Source organism: Puntigrus tetrazona, unplaced genomic scaffold, assembly GCF_018831695.1.
Source record: "Puntigrus tetrazona isolate hp1 unplaced genomic scaffold, ASM1883169v1 S000000664, whole genome shotgun sequence".
NCBI classification, from domain to species: domain Eukaryota; kingdom Metazoa; phylum Chordata; class Actinopteri; order Cypriniformes; family Cyprinidae; genus Puntigrus; species Puntigrus tetrazona.
In genome coordinates this window covers 33906-50278 of record NW_025048285.1, presented here as the reverse complement: position 1 = coordinate 50278, position 16373 = coordinate 33906, and positions in this window count along the sequence as shown.

Sequence of the window (16373 nt, the reverse complement as noted above, 5' to 3'; positions counted from 1 at the left end):
GGGAACACTACTCCTAAAATACGTATGTACTTGTGACATTGTAAAAAGAATGGCATCTACGCTAATATTAGTCCTGGTCTCTTTCTCAATCTGTTTTCAGTTTGTATCCAGACTAGATGGTGGATCAGCACCCAGAGATTATGTTCATCAGAGACCAGAACACCTAGATGCGCCCGTGGACCAATCACCAGATCCTGATGCACACACGCACACGCACACACTAAGTCATTTACACTACCTGACACAGCTGCGCTTTAAAATTGAACTGGAAGTAAGTGCTGGGCGCCCGGTCAGAGGAGAACTGACCCCAACTGAGTCTGGTTTCTCCCAAGGTTTTTTTTTCTCCATTCTGTATGCATGGGGTTTTGTTTCTTGCCGCTGTCGCTCTGGCTTGCTTGGTTGGGGACACTTAACTTCTAGTGACTATCGTTGAATTGACTACAGAGACCGCTCTCTGCATTTAATAAAAATTGGCTACTCGCCATTATACATCCCTGTCATTATACTGTACAGTGCTTTGATGCAACCTGTGTTGTTAAAAGCGCTATATAAATAAAAATGATTGATTGATTGATTGATTGACTCCATTGAAGGAGATGGAGGGTGAGCTGTGACATGTATACCCCTAATGGTTGTTGTAATGACACAACTCTTGAATTCGGGAGTTTATCTAGTGCTGAAGTGGTCTCATATGTTTGTTCTATGATCAAGGGAGAGGTTTCGCTTCTCCACTGCCTTATCTTGGTCCTCTCTCTCTCTGGGCTACCAGTGGGTTTGAGCAAGGACACATGAAAAGTAGGAGAAATACAACAATTAGAGGGCAATGCTAAACAGTAGGAAACAGGAGTGATCTGTCTAAGGATTTTGAAGGACCTAACATATCCAGCAGGGTATTGCAGGGAAGGAAAAGGTGCAAATCCCTGGGAGGATAGCCAGACCCTTTGCCTAGGTGTGAGGGCTAGAGACTCTCTCAATGACAACGACATTGGCTTGTTCTCTCACGGTGCCTGACTGCTTGTTGCAGGTGGATGTGAGCGGAGTTTCAGGTCTCCTCTACCCTCTGAAGCCAGGTGTTTGACTGCAGGAAGGTCAGAAGGTCTGACTGACCAGGGAATAATGGTGGTTGGAAACCCAGAACACACTGGAAAGGAGTCAGTCCAGTGGACTCCTTCCAGATGGAGTTCTGGACATATTCAACCCAAAGAAGATAACGGCTCCAATCCTGTTGATTGGCATGGCAATAGGAGCAGAGAAAACGGGTTGATGATGAAGTGGTTCAATGAGTAAATGACTGGGAGAGCTTAACTGTCTTCTCAAACTGCCTGGAGAGTGTGTTGGCCTTGCCATTCTTGGAGCCTGGGATGTGAACAAAAGCGCAGTCAAATGGTCGATGTGGCGATAATTTCATGGCCTCCTGTTCACTGGAAGCCAACGCCAGATCTTGGTACTCAGTTGGTATCAGTGGGGAATCTGACTGATTAATTGATTTGATCATGGAGAATCCCTGACGCACAGAGAAGAGACAGAGGTGAGTACATTTCTCTCCCCATTGAGTGAGCTCCTTATGGGACCAAGAGATATTGGGGTTGTGCTGTTCTAGCCAGGAAAGCCAGAGGGTGATGAGGCACTGAGGTGAGCCAATGGTAAAAAGACTAATCTTATGTAGAGCACTGGCTTGAAGTGTAATCTCCTGAGTGACAAAGATAATTTCTCCTGATCCCAATGAACGACCATCTAGAGTTGCCACTGACACTGGAATTACATGGAAGAAGGGAAGATTATCAGCTTTAGCAAAGGTTAAATCCCACAGCCCCAGAATCAATTAAAGCATCAGCTTTTACACACACATCATTAAGTTTTAAAACAATTGGTAGACTAAGGGGTTCCGGAGATGGTGAAACACTCACCGCAACCTTTCTGGAACACGTGGGCTGTCGAGGACAGTAGGCTCGCAGATGTCCAGACTGTTCTCACGCTCCTCCCAACATAGACGCGAGTATAGTTGAGCTGCATTGGTTTTTGTTCAGGCGTGACAGTTGAGAGTTTGAGTGTCTGCGAAGTTGTGGCACCTTGACGAGTCCTCATCAAATTGTTGACATGGATGGTAAGCTGTTCCAGGGTTTTCCCATCATCACGGCAAGCAAGCTCGTTTTGTAGGTTGATGTTAAGCCCTTTGCGGTACATCAGTTTAAGGGGGTCTGGACTCCATCTGGTTTGTGCAGCAAGAGTATGTAAGGTGGCTGTGTTGTTACTTGTTGCAGAAAAGCAGCTGTTCCCTGGTACTGCAATGCTCTTCTGGCTGGACTTCCATCGAACACAATAAAACCTCTACAAATGATTCAGAATGCAGCAGCACGGCTGGTATTCAATGAGCCCAAGAGAACCCATGTTACACCTCTCTTTATCTCCTTACATTGGCTATCGATTGCAGCTCGTGACAAGTTCAAGGCACTGATGCTTGCATATAGAACAACCACAGACTCAGCACCGGGTCTACTTCCACTCACTATTACAAATCTATACACCCTCTAGAAGTCTGAGATCTGCTAGCGAGCGACGCCTCGTGGTACCATCTCAAAGAGGCTCAAATCACTCTCCAGAACTTTCTCGCCTCTCTGTTCCTGGCTGGTGGAACGATCTTCCCCGCACTTATCCGGAATGCTGGATCTCTGTCAATCTTTAAGAAACTGCTGAAAACTCACATCTTTCAGCAATACCTGACCTCATCTACAAAAAAAAAAAAAAAAAAAAAAAAATTACTCTCACTGTCTCTGTCTCTCTCTCATCCTCCTTGTTTATTCCTTCCTTCTGGCATGTACTAATTTGAACACTCCTGTGACTGGGTGTTATAAGCACTTACCCTGTCTGTTTGTCTCTCAAAAAAAATGAATCGCTGCTGTATTTCTCAATTGTAAGTCGCTTTGGATAAAAGCGCCTGCAAAATGACTAAATGTAAATGTAAATGTAAATGTAAATGTAAATGTAAATCTCTCCTCCCACTTGGTATTTGAACACATCTCTGAACTGACACAGGAAATCGGAGTAAGAAAGGAAAAGTCACTTGTCTGCCCTTCCACATGACGGTAGACTAATCCAGCACCTTTCCCAGCCAATAATGAACTTGGCAACTCATCTGTGGGATATAGGTGAGGCTGCTGATTGATGAACAGTGATCATTGGACTGGGAAACCCTTACACTTGGCAGGATTGCCATCAAACTTATTGGACAGAGAAAATCAAGAGAAGGATTAGCTGCATTGCTGGTAAGTGGCATGAGTGTCTGCAATGCATGAGCTAGCTCTCAGTTAGCGTGGTTAGCTTTTAGCAGTTGCTGATGATGAGAAGTGAGTGTGGTGGCTTGGTACACATGGTACAGAGCTGCTGGCTCCTGTGGTGGCGAAGTCTTCTGTAACGAGGAGTCAGATACAGTTGGATCCATTTCTAGCTCTTTAATAAGAATATTCATACAGGAGTGATCAACAACAGAGACAGGGGTATCAGAGGCAATGGCAGGATAGTAAACAGTGCCAAGCGAGGGTCGAGGCAGGCAGTAAACAAACCAAGGTTGAGGTACACAGGCAAAGGGTCAAAAGGCAGGCAGCAAACAATCAGAGAAACGATAAACAGTTCAAGCAAACAGAATTGTAAATGCTCAGAATTACCAACTGGGGCAAGGATAAGACTTTTGCAAAGAGCTGAGACTGAGCACTTTTATAAAGGGGCTTAGTGCGTTACACCTGGGCAGGTAATCAGTCCTAGGTATGGGTAATGATGGAAAATGTAGTCCGAGACTGTTAGTACTCAGGAGAGGGTTTCTCCGGTGGCCGTCGAAGAGAGCCACAGAGGCGCAGTTCATGACACACATAGAGTCAGTTTAACAAAGCAGGGGAGAATACTCAAATGAATCAAACAATGCACTAAACTAAAGTTTATGCTTGTCAAATGAATGGCATTTGTGCCATTATTCAATGCCCAAAAAAAAAGCAATAATATATACAATATTTTGTGCTTGAAATGGATAACATTATTGCTAGGAGGAGGCACCACAGAGAACAGAGAGTGCATGGCAGAAGTAAAAGGATTTTTTTTCCACAGAACACATTATCCAAACATAATGTTTGCTAAGCTTATTTTTATTTTGCTTTAGCAAATAAAATAACTTGGAACTCTCAACTAGGAGTTATACAATAAAATAAACTTTATTCTTTATTTGTGACACTAATTTGAGCTGCGCTTGGTTATTGCATTGATTGATATGTAAATTAGGTTTGTATCAGTGTTCTTTAATTAGCGCATTTTTAGTAAATCACTATTATTTTTCCACTTGTTGCATTGTAGTTACAGTTATATCAAGTAACTAGATTACATTGCAGGTACTACCTAGCATATTTATATTACAATCACAACCCCACAGATTCATAAAGATTCATCAGTTAATGAATACAAATCAAATTATATACACAACTGTGCACATCTTCACAGAAGAGTAGAGAGTTGGCCTGAATGAATGTTTCTCATATCATATTCCAAAAACTGTTAAAACTCATAATCTTGTCAGCTGTGAACCAGTTCTATCAGGTTACTTAAAATGTCCCGTGAGAGAATATTTAATTACTGCAAAGAGTTATTTTGACATATTCCACATATACGAAAACACTTTGTTTTGTCTTTAGTAAATGTCTTTAGTATGTCTTTTTGCTCCATGTGCAGACAAGCCATTTAATTTTTTTGTTTTGCACAGTGGTTCAATAAGACTGTTTGTTTGCTTGCTTGTTTGTTTAAATGAATGGCTCATGTTAGCAGTCTGCATTTTTTCAGTTACAATCATTATTTATATTTATCAATCTACAATTAATCTACAAGTCCTTTCTTTTGTATCAAGCATGAGGTTGCTGTGAATTACCTAAGTGCTCCTATATATTGGGCCTTCTCCAAATAATGAGCTTTATTTTTTCCTTCCTACATTCTGTTTTTAACTCAAATACAGGGCTGGCAAAGCCGGACGAAAAAAGATTTTTGCAATCATTAAACTCAATTTTTCTTAAACATTTACATTTAGTAGATTATTTTATCCAAAACAAATTACAAATGAAGACAATGTAAGCCATCAAAATCAAAACAAAAGAGCAATGATATGCAGTGCTATAACAAGCCTCAGTTAATACATGTAGCAAAGTGGGGGTTTTTTGTTTGTTTTTAAGAAAAGAATAGATCAAGTTTATGTTAGAGGCCTTTTGCTTTTGTAATTGTATAGTAAATAAAAAGGCAAATAAACAGAATACGACAAGATTAGAGAAGTGTATATGTGCAATCTTTTTTTTTTTTAAGAGTGCTAGAGTTAGTGTAATGAGGAGTCAGAAGTGGTTGGATCCATTTGCATGCTCTTTAATAAGAATGGTCAAACAAGCAGTAAGTCAGCAACAATAAAGGAATATCACAGGTAAGGAAGAATCGTAAACAGGGGCAGGCAATGGTCGAGGCAGACAGATAATAATCAGAGTCAGGTAAACAGGCAGAGGGTCGAGAGGTAGGCAGCAAACAATCAGGATAATCGGTAAACAGAACAAGGTCAAACAAAAGAAGACGACAGCAGGGAATAACGTTTGGAATTATCAGCCAGGACCTTGATAAGACTTCTTAATATGCTGGAGGCTGGTTGCAGCTTAAATAGCAGTCTTAACAAGGTACACTTGGACAGCTAATTAGGGCTGAGGAGACATGTCGGGAATTGTAGTTCTGAAAACTAGTACTCCAGGGGAGGGTTCCCCAGGTGGCCATCGGAAAGAGCCACAGAGTCATGACAGTTAGAGGGTTAAATAAAGATGGAAGAGATGTGTTTTTAGCTGCTTCTCGAAGGTGGCTAAAGAATCAATTGCTCAGATTGAGTTGGGCAGAGCATTCTACCAGGACGGAACATTTCATTTAAAAATCTGTGATTTTGTGCCTCTTTGCAAAATATTGATTATAAGTAGCATTACACCTATAAATAAGGTTAAGTTATTTACAGTCAGTAGAGTGTAATCTGTGGGGAGACTATCACAATGCCTTGAATTTTATGCAGCTATAGGTATCCATTGCAAAATAATAAACAGAAGTGTGACATGCATGGATGGTGAAACTGTGATGAAACAATGCATTTGATGTAATCACAAGCAGTTCTGTACTGGCAATTTTGAGTTGATCTTATCTAAGAGCTAAGGCTCAAACCATAGCAGTGTGGTGCCTGAGATGCCCTTTGCCAATAGGGCAAAAAAAAAAAAACTCTTGTGGTTAATCTGGTCAAAAGCAGCAGGGTCTTACTAAACTAAAACTAGAAGTAGACAGTAGACAAAGTGTTCAGGTAAATGTTGTTTACAAAAGTAATAAGATGATACAATGTTTACACTGCATTTAAAATCACAGCATTTTTGTATGTGTTTAGCCAATCAGCTTACACTTACATCACTGATAGTTCCTAGAACGTTTTAGACCCTACTTTGAAGTAGGAGCTTATTTAGTTCCTCCAAACAGAGTTCCTGCAGTGCAAAAGGCCCTACTGATTGTACAGTTAGCCCCTTAAATTTTCCACTTATATGTTACATAGATTATGGATTATGGACCACCAGAATAGATGGAAAATACTAACCACTAATTCAGAGAAACGGGCATGCAGTTCTTCCTCTGGGGCATAGGGGCACTGAACTCCAGCAGCTGCAGCGGTACACTGTCTTTCAGGTTGATCTCAGGGGTTCACTGCTGCTGAAGCAGCACAGGAAGCCTAGGGTGGGCCGTGTGCGCGCCTGGGGAGGAGGCATCCTCTCACAATCTGGAGGGCCAACAGCCAGTGAGGCGTAAGAGTCTGCTATCTAGGGGCATTATCTAAAGAGAGAAAAGAACCAGTCAGGATTAAAACAAATACATACACACATACACACATGTACATTAAAATCACAAACTAGACGGTTTTAGATCTACTAAAAAAAGCATTAAATTTAAACACCTTAAAGGTTAGAAAATGATGAGTCATTTTAAAATAATTCATTTTGGGTGAACCATCCCTTTAAGACCTATGTCAAAAAACTGTGTCAAAAAGTAAGTCACAGAAATAAAAAGCCCAAATTAACTCTTGAGCAAAGCTGAACCTCTTATTAAAATTTTTAATTTCTCCTTTATATATTATTTTTTATCCTTTTTAAAGCCTTCAGTTCTCCCTGATGGTGTTCCCTAAACTCATGTTGAATTTAAAGCAGTTTCAAAGTAGTCTAACAACTTTAATTGCACAACATCAGAATGGGAACATCAATAAAATACAGAGGCTATTGTTCTACTGGACAAACCCTTCAGCTGTGTGGAGGCCATAAAAGAACTGGGTTTTTCAAAAGCAACCACTCTCATCATTCTCTAGAACTTCATTGATCCATGTGGGCATAGAGAATGGAACCGACTGGCACCTCTGTGGATGTGCTGAAATAACCCTCGGGTAGTACAAAGACTTCTCTGTTTTCAGGCTACAATGTTGGCCAATGGCAAAAGAGAAGGAAAATGAGAAAGGACAGGAGTAGTTGCCAGAAGAGGCGGTTTTACCTATCACATTCACCAGAAGAACAGTGAAGACACAAAAGAGAAGAAAGCCCATCATTCCTAGACTGCCTCCTCTCACGATTAAGTCCACCATATTCATATTGGTAGTGGTTTCAAAATTATAACAAGGAAATTCTGTCAGCCTTGATTATATCAAAACTATAAGTGCAATCTGCAAGTGTTTGCTACAAAAAGTAAAGGGTCATGAACTGAGAAATAAAAAAAGCGGTTCCTCCGCAAAAGAAGATCACATCACACAATAGTGGCAGTTCTTTACCCCTTTAATATCACAGTAGTATGACATGGATTTTTGCAAGTTACAAGGTCGATATAACCAGTAACAGCTTATCTGCCTAGATAAAACAAAGGTGATTAGCAAACTAGACCAGTATCAGCTGGCTAAAAAGAAACACGAGAACCAGACTTAGCTTCCACTATATCAAGATGGCTTTCCCTAACAGTGTTAGAGTTTAAATTGCATAGCGTTTAATGTCTATTTTTTCTATAATCTTTAATCTATTATTTAATTTAAATTTTTCTATTAATCATTTAATGGTTTATGTTTTACCAAAGTTTGCTATTGGAATTGAAATGTGATGAGAGATAAAGACTAAAAGAAAGACTTGTTACCACTAAAGAATACAAATAAACAATAAAATGGATAGAATTGCATTATAGATTGTCAATGGTTACAACAAACAATCAGTCTAACTCTAACTCTTTGTTAAAGTCTTAAAGCGACATTATAAATACATAAGGCTAATGCTACTTTAAACTTTAACACTGGGATAAATTTAGTATATAACTTTAATTATTTACTGTTATTATGTCAAGTCTCAAATGCTTGTGAGGAGAGTTAGAAAAGATGTTCCCTTGTTCCTTTAATGATATTGAAAAACACTAATATAAATGCATATTAGTGTGGATGTGTGAAACACTGGAAAACAACAAAAAAATGTATTAGCAATATATGTAATACTACATGGATGTTTAATAACGTCATGCTGCCCCTTAACAGAGAATTTGACAGAGATGGTTAGAGTGGAGGGGATGGCTGTTGCCATTTCTCATTCAGCCCTCAACCACATCACACTGTCCTGTGTGCTGCTGCAAGTAGGTCAGTGGAGGAGAGAGTGAGTAGCATTTCCTAACACACACTGCTCAAATGGCTTCTATATCTTCCATTACTTTTTCTTGCTTGTGTGATCATCAGCACCTGTCTTTTTTCTACAAAACCATAAGTTTTCCCTTTCCTTTTCTAGCTTTTCTTTTAAGTGACATGTCAACAGATACCTACATATTCTACTGTTTGATTTAAACCTCTGGGGAAGTTGGGCCACCCCTAGTTTCTAGGCAACCATAAATAAAATTGGTGACCACAAATATTTTAAGAGTCATTTTACTTTGATGTAGAGAGAAAAAAACATGCAGCACAAGTTTTGTGCTTTTCAACATGTTTAAGGACCCATGCTACTTCTAAACAATTACAGACAATGAATTTTTTTAATATTTAATATCATCCCTCCAGGGTGGTGCCACTTCTCTCTAGACATATGTCAAATAGCCTTAGAGTTTATACTTGACTAATGGGGCCCAGGTCTGGAAGCAGACAGACAGGCTTAAAAACGTGTGTTAGCTGACTAGCATCACAAAAAATCTGCTAATTTTCAGCACATAGAGATTTTAACTGAAATATCAAGCCATAGAGACTGTGTCTGTTCCCCAAACTAAATACAAAAAAATTTAAATCAATTATGCAAAAACAAAAAAATGATGTTTAATTAATATTAAAAAAAAACATACAGAGAAACAGAATGCTTAATAAACAAACAACAGCTGGTCAAAATGCAGCAACTAGAACTAGGAAGTATGACCATACCAGCCCAGTTCTGTCAACAGTGGATTGGCTCCTTATTAAACATTGTATAGATTTTAAAACATGCTTACAAAATTGCTTACAAATTACTTACAAAGCCCTGAATGGTTAAGCTCTTATTGCTTTTGGATATACTTTCATCTCTCTCTCTCGCTTTGGCAATGATCACCATGATCAGACATGAAAATATGTTGTATCTTAGAAAAAAATAATAATTAAAAAATTAAGCTCACAACACAATGAAATTAAAAACACATATGCTCATCAAGGCAAAAGTAAGACACAACATGAATGAGAACAGTGTGTTTTTATTGAATGTTTTGGCTTTGGAGATAATACAGCTGATAAAATGCAATGTGGAAATTACTATGAGCTTCACGTGAGTTTGAGTTTGTGTAGTAGAAAAAAATGGGTTTATTCATATAAACAGAGAAACGTGGAACATGCAGGCCTATAAAAGACAAGCACACTTTGAGTGGCTGTTGGGTGAGTAGCAAATTAGATCAAAAGGATTTATATAAATAATTACAATTAATTGATTAATTTCAATTATTTATCAGCTGCCAATAGTAACAAAAAGCAGAATTAAACTGCTATCAACTAATCTGTTAGTCCAGCAACATTCAGTGTAAGGATATAAAAACTCTTTAAAAAGGATATTTTAGTGGCTGGAGATCCTGTAGTTCCTACAGTATTAATGCAATAAAGCATGAAGCTGGATCAAAATCGTAAAGAGACATTATTGTGTAGTGGTGACAGAATCAGAAACTCATAATTTGTGTACAAAAGTTTTATTAACTAAACAGCAACACATAACCAGTCTACACAAACAAACAAAGAAACATATACTCACATGTACATACAAAGGGAAGCTTTCACTTTCGAAAGGAAAGTTTACTACTCTTTGATTTACTATGTGATTTAATATGTGATTCAAGTGGGTGTTCTTGGAACACTAATATGTCACATAGGTATCAACATGTAATATACTCTCTCGATTAGGTCATCCAAAGACAAATTCAAACATGAATACTAAACATGGTATAGGTAAGGTATTTTAGAGGGAGAACTCTCGACTGGGGTCTTTTACCAGACACCCTGGCATCCAGTTTTGTGATTATTTGCTAATCTAATGAATACATTATTTGTTAAATCTAATGAAAACTGTGTGTCTGATTGTTCCAAATGCTACATATCTCTGCCTTAACATCTTATGCTGTGGGTAAAACTCATGTCATGTAATAGCTTTCAGACATCTGTCTTTCCCTTCTTAAGTTACCAGGTGTATATTTTAAGTATAATACACATTAGTATGAGGATCTATCTTCACTTTAGGTGGCTACAGTATATTATAAAAGTAACCCCAAAAACGCAATCAGTGGGTCTGTAATTTTATCCAAATGTAATCGCAACACTGGCAACACTGGAACACCCGACGGAGCATACAATTGCTGTTTTTGTAGACCAACTGCTGCCTAGTGGTCAGGAGTATTTCCGCTGTGCTGTGTAATTTTTGTTGTGTTGTTAGCTTATGTTTGTTTTTTTATTTCCATTGTGTTGAGAGCTTATGTGAGCTTTTTAATTGCATTGCACACTACTAGGCCACCAAGGACTACTAATTAAAGACTGTAATTCACAAATTCCACCATAATGTGAATTGTCTAACCTGCTGAGACAAAATACCAGAACAGCTGTAGACCAATGTGACTAATGCTTACAAAGTCCAGGCATAATCTCATCTGGGCCATATCTTTCCTTATGCTGCTTCCCATTATAAACCCACTATTAAGACTGCTGGGCCAATGATTAAGGCAGTTAGAATATGGTCAAAAAATGCTAACCCTGTCCTTTATACAATCTGAAAAGTTACAGTCTTTAATCTTGTCATTTACATTACTGGCACTCTATTCTCCTATTTGATACTGTTAAGTGCTTTGATACAATCCGTATTGTTAAAATCACTATAAATAAAGGAGACTTGCCTCTCCATCCTGTCTGCTGAGGCTCGATTGCTCCTGTCTGCTGAGAGGTTGGTTTGTTTGTAGCTGCGTAGCTTCGCTTTCAATTTATCACCTCTTCTCTAACGATCAAATATAATTTAACTGTGTACATATCGCTGATACTATTAAATTAATCTAACTAATTAGACTGCTGTTAGTTCGCTCGCTTTAATCTAAAACTCGGCGGTGAGTTAGTACTCATAGCCGATTCACTTTCGCCTCCCACCCGCGCTACCGATTGTGGGCTTTTTTTCCCCGCTCCTGTTCATTTGTTCTCGCGCTGCTTCGCTCCATTTTCACAAGCTCATCAAAACAAGAGTGGTAAGTGAACTTACGGTGAGTAAATGGCTTCTCCTGCATCATCACTTGCACTGTCTGTCACATGTATAGCTTGTCCTTCTCTGTTAGCGATCAGGATTCACGGTGATAAATGCAGGGAAATAGCTAGGCTGACAGAGAAGGTTTTAGAATTAGAGACACGTATCCAAACTTTAATTGAGGACAGTAAGAATGCGAGGGCTGTAGATACTGCTTTGGATGCGACTAGTACAGTGAATCATGTACATTGTTCGGTTCCAGCTTCAGAGCCCGCGGCAGCAGGGCAATTGGGTGACCGTGAGGCGGGCTAGTCGCGGGTCAAAACACCGCTCATCCGCTCCGATCAGAACATCAAACAGGTTCTCCCCACCCAGTGACGCACCCACTGAGAAACCTGATCAAAGTGCCCTAGTAATTGGCGCATTCTATTGTACGGAACGTGAAAATAGAGACACCAGCCACCATAGTCCAATGCTTACCGAGCCAGAGCGCCTGACATCTTGTCAAATTTAAAAGTGCTGGCTAATGCTAAACGTGAAATTTCGTAAGATTGTTATTCACGCCGGGCGCTTAATGATGTTCGACTTCGCCAGTCGGAGATCACTAAAAATAATATTAAAGAGGTGTGTGAATTTGCAAGCACGATGTCGGACAATGTAATCTGCTCTGGTCCTCCCTGCTTACCGGGTGATGAGATTCACAGCAGATTGCTGGGTCTCAATGGCTGGATGTCTAAGTGGTGCCCGCAGAACAACATAGGCTTTATAGACAATTGGATGAGTTTCTGGGGCAGACCTGACCTGTTGAAAAGAGATGGTCTTCACCCCTCTTGGGGTGGTGCCGCCTTTCATCTAGAAATATGGCATATAGTCTTATAGCTCCAACATGACCAACTAGTGCCCAGGTCAGAAGCAGACAGACCGGCTAAACTGACTGCCTGCTAGCTGCCTCACGCCACAGAAGGCAGTTAATTCTCAGCACATAGAGACTCTTTCACCTAGATATCACACTATAGAGACTGTGTCTGTTCCCCGAATTAGAATATGCAGAGAACGTCCAAACCTAATCAAAAGCAATAATTTAATTAATGTCCAACAAATTAAAACTACCTATAATTCAAATAAGCAAACGATAAAACTTGGCTCGCTAAATATTAGATCACTTTCCACAAAAGCACTTTATGTATATGATTTGATCAATGATCAGAAGCTAGATTTGCTTTGTTTGACAGAAACCTGGCTAAAACCAGATGATTATATTACTCTAAATGAATCTACCCCCCAAAATTATTTCTATAAAAATGAGCCACGTTTAAAAGGTAGAGGGGGAGGTGTTGCTACAATTTATAACAATATTCTTAGTACTTCTCAGAGGGCAGGCTTTAAATATAACTCATTTGAAGTTTTGGTGCTGCATATAACATTATCTACAGAATCATGTGCTAGTGATAAATCTTCTGTCATGTTTGTACTGGCTACTGTATACAGGCCACCAGGACACAGCACAGATTTCATTAAAGAATTTGCTGATTTTCTAACTGAGTTAGTACTGGCCGCAGATAAAGTCTTAATTGTTGGCGATTTTAATATCCATGTTGATAATGAAAAAGACTCATTAGATCAGCTTTCTTAGACATTTTAAACTCCATTGGGGTTAGACAACACGTCTCTGGACCTACTCATTGTCAAAATCATACTCTAGATCTAATACTGTCACATGGAATAGATGTTAAAATGGTTGAAGTACTGCAGCAAAGTGATGACATTTCAGATCACTATCTAGTCTTGTGTGAACTCTGTATAGTTAAACCTGTAAACTCTGCACCTTATTACAAGTATGGTAGAACCATCACTTCCACCACAAAAGAAAGCTTTCTAAATAACCTTCCTGACTTATCTCAATTCCTTAGTTCATCCAATACGATGCAAAAACTTGATGATGTAACAGAAACTATGCACTCTCTTTTTTCTAGCACTTTAGATACAGTTGCTCCTTTGCACTTAAAAAAGATAAAAGAAAACAATCTGACTCCATGGTATAATGACAACACACGCACCCTAAAGAGAGCAGCCCGGAAAATGGAGCGCAGGTGGAGAAAAACCAAATTAGAAGTATTTCGTATTGCCTGGCGGGAGAGTATGCTGTCATACAGAAAAGCATTAAAAATAGCAAGATCTGATTATTTTTCATCCCTTTTAGAAGAAAACAAACACAACCCCGGTATTTATTCAGTACAGTGACTAAATTAACAAAAATAAAGCATCAGCAGGTGCTAATATGCCCCAAGAGTATAGCTGCAATGAGTTCATGAATTTCTTTACTTCTAAGATTGATACCATCAGAGATAAAATTGTAACTATGCAGCCACAACTACAGTTTCACATCAGATAATGAGCTTTAGATCCCCTAAGGAAAAATTACACTCTTTCTCTATTATAGGAGAAGAAGACTTGTACAAACTTGTTAAATCATCTAAACCAGCAACATGTATGTTCAGACCCTATTCCATCTAAACTATTAAAAGATCTGCTTCCAGAAGTCATAGATCCTATTTTGAACATTATTAATTCATCATTGTCATTAGGATATGTTCCCAAAACCTTTAAACTGGCTGTAGTTAAACCTCTCATTAAGAAACCACATCTTGATCCCAAAGACTTAGTAAATTACAGACCAATCTCTAATCTCCCTTTTCTGTCAAAGATACTAGAAAAGGTAGTATCCTCACAACTGTATTCCTTTTTAGAAAAAATGGTGTCTGTGAGGATTTCCAATCAGGTTTTAGACCGCACTCATAGTACTGAGACTGCTCTCATTAGAGTTACTAATGACCTGCTTCTATCATCTGATCGTGGTTTTATCTCGTTATTAGTGCTATTAGATCTTAGCGCAGCATTCGATACTATCGATCACAACATTCTCTTGGATAGACTAGAAAACTATGTTGGCATTAGAGGAAGCGCCTTTAGCATGGTTTACATCATATCTATCTGACCGCTATCAGTTTGTGGCATTAAATGAGGAGGTATCATATCGATCAAAAGTGAAATATGGAGTTCCTCAAGGCTCAGTGCTAGGACCTAGCATTTTCAACCTTTACATGTTACCTCTGGGAGATATTATCAGAGTCATGGTGTTAGCTTTCACTGCTATGCTGATGATACTCAGCTCTATATTTCAGCGCAGCCTGGTGATACACACCAAATTGAGAATCTAACAGAATGCATAGTCGATATAAAAAGCTGGATGATGAGTAACTTCTTAATGTTAAATTCTGAAAAACAGAGGTGCTAATAATGGACCTAAAAACCCCACATATAATAATCTAGAACACAGCCTATCACTTGATGGCTGCTCTGTTAATTCTTCATCATCAGTTAGGAACCTAGGTGTGCTGTTTGACCGCAATCTTTCCTTTGAAAATCATGTTTCTAGCATCTGTAAAACTGCGTTTTTCCATCTTAAAAATATATCTAAATTACGACCTATGCTTTCAACCTCTAATGCAGAAATATTAATTCATGCGCTTATGACCTCAAGGTTAGATTATTGCAATGCTTTATTGGGTGGTTGTTCTGCACGCTTAATAAACAAACTTCAGCTAGTCCAAAAACGCAGCAGCCAGAGTCCTTACTAGAACTAGGAAGTATGATCACATTAGCCCAGTTCTGTCAACACTGCACTGGCTCCTATCAAACATCGAATAGATTTTAAAATCCTATTAATTACCTATAAAGCCCTGAATGGTTTAGCTCTCAATACTTGAGCGAGCTCTTATCACATTATAGTCCTGCACGCCCGCTCATGCTTCTCAAAACTCTGGCCATTTGATAATACCTAGAATATCAAAATCAACTCATGGGCGGCAGATCATTTTCCTATCTAGCACCTAAACTCTGGAACAATCTCCCTAACTCTGTTCGGGAAGCAGACACACTCTGCCAGTTTAAATCTAGATTAAAGACACATCTTTTAACTTAGCCTACACATAACACACCAACACACCTTTATTATTCAAACTGCTAAAGGATTTTTAGGCTGCATTACTTAGATTTGCTGGAACCGGGAACACTACTTCCTAAAATACGATGTACTTGTGACATCGTGAAAAGAATGGCATCTACGCTAATATTAGTCCTGTTTCTTTCTCAATCTGTTTTCACAGTTTGTATCCAGACTAGATGGTGGATCAGCACCCAGAGATTATGTTCATCAGAGACCAGAAAACCTAGATGCGCCCGCCGACAGATCACCAGATCCTGATGCACACACACACACGCACACGCACACACCAAGTCATTTACACTATCTGACACAGCTGCGCTTTAAAATTGAACTGGAGGTTAAGTGGGCGTCCGGTCAGAGGAGAACTGACCCCAACTGAGTCTGGTTTCTCCCAAGTTTTTTTTCTCCATTCTATATGCATGGGGTTTTGTTTCTTGTCGCTGTCGCCTCTGGCTTGCTTGGTTGGGGACACTTAACTTCTAGTGACTATCGTTGAATTGACTACAGAGACCGCTCTCTGCATTTAATAAGAAATTGGTCACTCGCCACTATATATCCCTGTCATTATACTGTACAGTGCTTTGATGCAACCTGTGTTGTTAAAAGCGCTATAT